Source organism: Macrotis lagotis, chromosome 1 (assembly GCF_037893015.1).
Source record: "Macrotis lagotis isolate mMagLag1 chromosome 1, bilby.v1.9.chrom.fasta, whole genome shotgun sequence".
Classification (NCBI taxonomy): domain Eukaryota; kingdom Metazoa; phylum Chordata; class Mammalia; order Peramelemorphia; family Peramelidae; genus Macrotis; species Macrotis lagotis.
In genome coordinates, this window is record NC_133658.1 from 775389755 (window position 1) to 775396076 (window position 6322).

A 6322-nucleotide genomic window follows, 5' to 3' on the forward strand; every position below is an offset into this window, starting at 1 on the left:
CATTTTACAGATAAGTAAACTAAGGCAAACAGGGTTAGGTGATTTGCCCAGGGTCACACAGCTAGTGTCTGAAGCCAGATTTGAACTCAGGAAGATGAGTCTTCCTGACCTTATCCAATGTGTCACATGACTGTGACTAATTGGTATTAATGAATAATCATTTTGGGGAGGATTGAAGGAAAGCAAGTCAGCAGGAACTCATAAGCCTTGTTAGAAAGCTGTCCACTAACTCCTTTGGTTCCCCTAGAACTGTGAAGTAATCACTACCCTCTGGGGAATCAAACTAGGTGAGAATAAGTGTTGGGACAGTAGCTTCAGAATGTGTGTTATAAATTCACTCCCCAAAACTTAAGATAAGTAGCAACAAAAGCTACTATAGTCTCCTAGAAGGCTGAGATTAAAACCAAAGATAAGGCATTTAGCAGCACTACTAATCAGACATTTTGCACTTCACCTCTATTCTTCAGGGTCTAAACAACTGTCTTCTGGCAAGCCAGGCCAGGTCTTGGCTCTTGTTGGTGGTCATCTTCTCTAATATGGAAACTCTCCTCTAGCCAAGGTACTCAAGTTGTCCATCCTCTGTAACTCACAAAGTTGCCCCCCAAGATTGGGCATATCCAGAACGACCATGTGGCGGCTGGAAGAAGGGCTCCTGGGCGGCCCAAAGGTGAGCAGTAGTGGGTCACAGCCTGGTAGAGAGATGACCACCGATGTTCCCATCACTGAGCTGGCAGGGATGGCACCAAAAGAGAACTCCAAGTACTTTCAGTGCTCAAGCACACCTTTTACCAGCTCCAGTGGGTAGGACATCCCTCGGTGGTGGCACAAGAGGAGCCGGCGGCACCAAAGGTTCATGGTACACCAGGCCCTTCTGGAGAAACGAGGCATGCTGAGTACACCTCAGGAGTCAGAGGGCAACCTCCAATTGGCCAAATCAGAGGTTCTGGAGAACACAGAGGCTACCAGGTGTAGTACACATCAAGCTACTCTTGGATCACCTGATACCCAGTCCAAAAAAAAAGCTAATTCAGAAGATTGAACCCAAAAAGGGCACTGCCCCTAACCATACTATGCTTAATAAATGTGTGGCCATTGACTGTGAGATGGTAGGTACTGGTCCTGGTGGGCGGGTGAGTGAGCTGGCCGGATGCTCAGTGGTGAGTTATCATGGGGATATTCTATATGACAAATACATCTGGCCTGAGACACCCATTGTGGATCATCGAACTCGGAGTGGCATTACCAGACAACATATGAAGAATGCTATCCCCTTCAGAGTGGCTCAAAAAGAGATCCTTAAGCTGCTGAAGGGCAAGTTGGTGGTGGGCCACGCGCTCCATAATGACTTCCAGGCCCTCAAATACTTCCATCCCTGGAGACAAACTCAGGACACCCTTTCTGTCCCTAACTTAATCAACCAAACGGGTTTCCCTGTCCGAAACCAATCCTCTTCTCTCAAGAATCTGGCTCTGCAGCTGCTGAACAAAAGAATTCAGATTGGCCAACATGGGCATTCATCTGTGGAAGATGCCATAACTGCCATGGAGCTCTACCAGCTGGTTGAGGTGGAGTGGGCGCTGAAGGAGGCCAGCAGTCAGCCCTCAAACTGTGAGGACAACTCTCGGGACAGTGGCACAGACACTGAACACTACATGGAAGACCAGTTCTGGCTAGAAGATCAGACCGAAGGCTGTAAATGATCCAAGGGCTCCCAGGGTGGGAAGAGTATGAACTTCTGTGGGGAACCCAGTAAAATTGGCCTTGTCATGTATGTGGAAAAAGTGACTTTTCTGGTACTTTGACCATCCAGGCCCATTCATGCAAGCAAGGCAATAGGTTGATCTGAAGAGAGCTTCTATTTAATATCCTTTGTCAGGTGGGAGCATCAGAATGCTTTGGCTTCTAGGATGATGAGGATTAGGAAACTCCCCCCCACCCCACCCTCTCTGGGCTTTCTAGGAGCCAGTTTCTTTTGATTTCAGCCACAGTACTCTGAAGACATTAGTAGTAAATTGCCAAACCCACTTGTTGGGGTAGAAGACTGGTAAGGGGGATCTCATCTTTTGATGTCTCCTAGTGAAAAGTATTTTGCGGATTCACAAGACATTCCAAGAATTTGTATGTTCATCTTATGCCAGTGATGTAGTGTCCCTGCACTCTCCTAACCCCCAAGTTGCTCTGGTTTTTAAAAATATACTATGCACAAAGTAAAAAAAAAAAAAAAGAAAGAAAGAAACACATAGAAGGAAAGGCAACAAGAGGCCCACTGTGTTGGTGGAGAGAAAGGCATTGGCTCTCTTCCCCTACCTCCTCAGGGATAAATTCAAATGAACAAAGTCAGCAGTTTCACTCTTTTTTTCCAGAATCCTCAAAGTCTAGTGTCAAAACAAAAGTCAGGAGAACTGGTGATGACCCAGGATGTTGTGAATGATCTCCATATCTTCAATATGTGACCCAGCTCTGAGTGTTCCACATTAACCTGCTTCAGTCACCTTCATGGCCATTAGAACAAATTGTTTTCATCAACTCTTTCTGCCAGAGGAAGTCTTCACAGGCTTGGGATAGACACCAGCCTAACTTGGCCTCTTAGTTACCCTTAACCTGGTCTTCTGAGATGATTTTCTTTTTTTTTTTAATTTTTAAAATGTTTTTATTATATATTTTATTTGTTTTCCAAATATATATATATGATAGTGATTTTTCCCTATTACTTTTTGATAAGGTTGTAAATTTTATACTTTTTCCCCCACCCTCCCTTCCCTCCTCCTTCCCCACAGAAGGCAATCTGATAGTCTTTACATTGTTTCCATGCTATGCATTGATCAAAATTGAATGTGTTGAGAGAGAAAAAAAAACATATCCTTGAGGAAAAAATAAAATATTACGAGACAGCAAAATTATGTAATACATAAGACAACTTAACTGCTGAGATGATTTTCCTGGGGTGTGGCTGCTGAGCATGCTATAACTTCTTGGAGTTACAGGTCAGAGTTGGGTAAATCAGATCAATACCAAATATGGATGAGCAGGTCTGAAAAGGATTCAGCAGACCCTCACACCCCAAGTCATCACTACTTTTGGAAGTAAGAAATGGAACATTTAGTAGTTGCTTATCTGTTCCCTGTGGTATTTTGCTTCAGTGCTCAGTTCGGGACAAATTATAGAATTTCCAGTAATATCTTGAAAGGGACCCTCTTAAAACAGCATCTCTACGGATTGTTCAGGTATAACCAGGTCTTCCCAGTGAGGGAAGACAAGATAGATGTGAGGCACTTTGGGTGCTTTGGATCATCACTCTTGGACATCAGCAATGAATGACTCTTTGCTCTGACTTTGTATCTCCCCAGCACTAAGCTAGAACTAATTATACAATAAGCATTTAATAAATGTTAGTTGAATAAAGAAATTAACTTCTACCTACATCAGAATTGGAAATTCAAAGAGTTGGAACCGAGTCTTCAAGGAAGTAACTTCTATTCCCATAATCTATTGGCTCTTCTCCTTCCCACCACATTTGCTTTGACTTCCACAAGCTTGGGTCAATCAGAGGGGCTGTCAGAGGGGATAATAATCATGGAAAATGCCTTTCAGCTGAAGAAACTGTTTTTCACAAACCAGATGGGGACATGTGAACAACACCATATGAGGTGATTTTTAACAGCTCTCTTTATTTCTTTATTTTTAAATGTGACTTAGGGATATTAAAGTAAACAGGACTATCGGTCATCTTCATCTTTCAATATCAGGAAGCCCCCTTCAAAACAAACTTGATCTCTAATTGTTTCATAGATTTAGAGCAAGAAGGCCTTTGAGCCCAATGCCCTTACTTTATTGATGGGGGAAATAGAGGTCCAGAGGAGTTAAATAAGTTGATCAGGTTACTCAACTAGTAAGTGTTTTTCAATTTTCAACATTTGATTCCTTTTGTTTTGTTTTCTTTCTTCGAGAAGAACCATGTCAACAGGTGCCCTGTGTAGATGGTCCTGAGAACATATTACCATTTCTGATATGAAGTCAATAAATTTTTATTAAACATCTACTCTGTGCTTACTGTGTGGGAGATGATAACAGTAAGTTTACTTTTTTTAATAGCACTTTACAACCGTAAAGTAGTAACAGTAGTAACATGCAGAATAGGTTCTATAGATATTGTTATCCCCATTTTGCAGATACAGCCAGTAAAGGCTAGCAAGGAAAAGTGAGTTGCTCAAACTTATCCATCTAGTAACTGCTAAAGTGCACCTATTGAGTCTAAATCCCTCCCTCTTTCCATTACACCACACTGTTTCTGGATCCAGATGAAGTTTGGGGACCTGAGGAGACATGCCAGCACTTCAGGGAACTTTTCACCCTTTTTCCATCCTGGAAGAGCACCTAAAAATAAATTTTTATGAGTTGGAGCCAAAAGCTACTGTTTAGACTTTAGAGGGTGTTGAACAGTTTAAATTATGAAAAGGGTAGATAATTATAGTTTTCTTTCCTTGCTATTTTATACAGCAATGACAAACTCCCTTTTCTGGACCTGAAAGCTTAATTTTCTGGTTTCCCCCTCCTCCTTTTTAACTGCTTCTATCTGTGTGTGTGTGTGTGTGTGTGTGTGTGTGTGTGTGTGTGTGTGTGTGTTTGATAATATTCCTTATTTTTTCACCAATCAGAACATTGTAATTTCCTGTCATTATTTAATACATGGGTAGCTTCTGGATTTACCAGCAGAAGGGAAGACAAAATTGTGAAAATTGATCCTTGTGCTGAGTAGAAAAAAAATACAGATTGTTTGGTTAATAGAGTTCATTCTTGTCAGATATATTCTGATTACTTTTGTTTACATGTTTTGAAATAAACTAATCATGGCCGTCAAGATCCTTCACTCTCTAGTTTCTCCATACCCATTTATGGCAACCATTAATCATGTTTACATGTGTACTATGATCAATCAGTGTTTCTTGAACCTTCAAAGCTAACCTGAAGTTAAAACTTTTACTGTTAAATTATGTCAGAAACTAGGTATTGAAAATTCCCCAATTAAAAATGGGCTGAAGTCCTTAATGTCTAGAAATGGATTATTTGGGAATTGTGCAGTGAGGTGCTAGATCCAGTCCATACCAGTTCACAAGAGCCAATTGTTAAATTTTTAGGGTATTTATTTACATCTTGAAAATTTGTAAACACTACCAGTAAGAGCTCAATTTATTGTTTGGTTGATAGTCTACACTTAGGAAAGTGATGGAGAAACTCAGTAATGCAAATTAAACTTAAAAGTGTGTGGGGACATTGCTTTTGTTGTTTGGTGAGCTGGTTATTAAACGTTTATTAGCATGACACTAGCTTCAGATCACATATTCCCAGAGATTCAATCTGTGATTTCATTTTTATAGAAAACTCCCAGGTAAGAAAATTCCCTCTATTAAGGCAAGTTAGAACTTTTTTTTTTTGCAACTAACACTATTAAAAAGTTGCTCAGATCAATGAGAAGTTAAATGATTTATCCAGGATCTTGAAGGCTGTGTATCAAGAGGTGTGGCACTTGAGCTGAACCTCTCTCTCCACTGGGCCACATAGCTTCTTTATTTCTAAAGAAAAAGTTCAGTTCAGTTAAAAACATATTTATGTATTGAGTGTCTGATAAATGTGCAGATCCCAGTAGTTTGTTAAGATGGTGTTATCCACATGGAGGAAGTTAAAGAGTGAGGGAATGATAATATATTAATTAATAGCCAGTTACTCTTGGGGAAATGCAGTATTTTTTCCTCTTCTTATTTCTTCATTCTCTACTAGGCCAAATCAACTCCTGGAGAATAGGGCTAATAAAGAGATTGGATTTAACATTCTCCTCAATCTTGTTCAGACTCCACCCAACTAGGGAAGCCCATTATGTTCTGCCTAGGCTTAGGTAGGGGGTAGATCCTTTGGCTAGATTGCCTAAGGTTGGGGTTGATAAAGTCCCATCCTCCAACCCTTCACCAGAATAGTCTGCCTCTCATTATAATATTCATTCTCATTAATTGTTAATCAATCAGAGTTGATAGCTGTTTATCAGGAACTCTTCCAAGGTACATAAGTGTCCATAGGCTGCCATGATCTGTCTTTTAGTTTACAAAGAAAGCCAAGTGACCATCTTTTTTATTAATTATTTATTAACTGTAATGAATAAAAATGACTAATTACACAGAATTTTTATATGTCAAACATTTTATACATCACAGGATACCCTTTCAGGGGAATCTTGAGGAATAGAGGATATGTGAACATTTTGTATCTGTTCCCAGTTGGCCTATCATGTGATTGGGAGTTATCTTTTTTTTCCATTGAAAAGATGGAACTG

General features: G+C 40.2%; 1 pseudogene; it reads left to right on the forward strand.

The window, feature by feature from the left end:
* The first annotated feature begins 628 nt into the window (after positions 1-628).
* Positions 629-1700, forward strand: LOC141488221 (apoptosis-enhancing nuclease pseudogene; annotated as a pseudogene).
* Positions 1701-6322: the final 4622 nt, after the last annotated feature.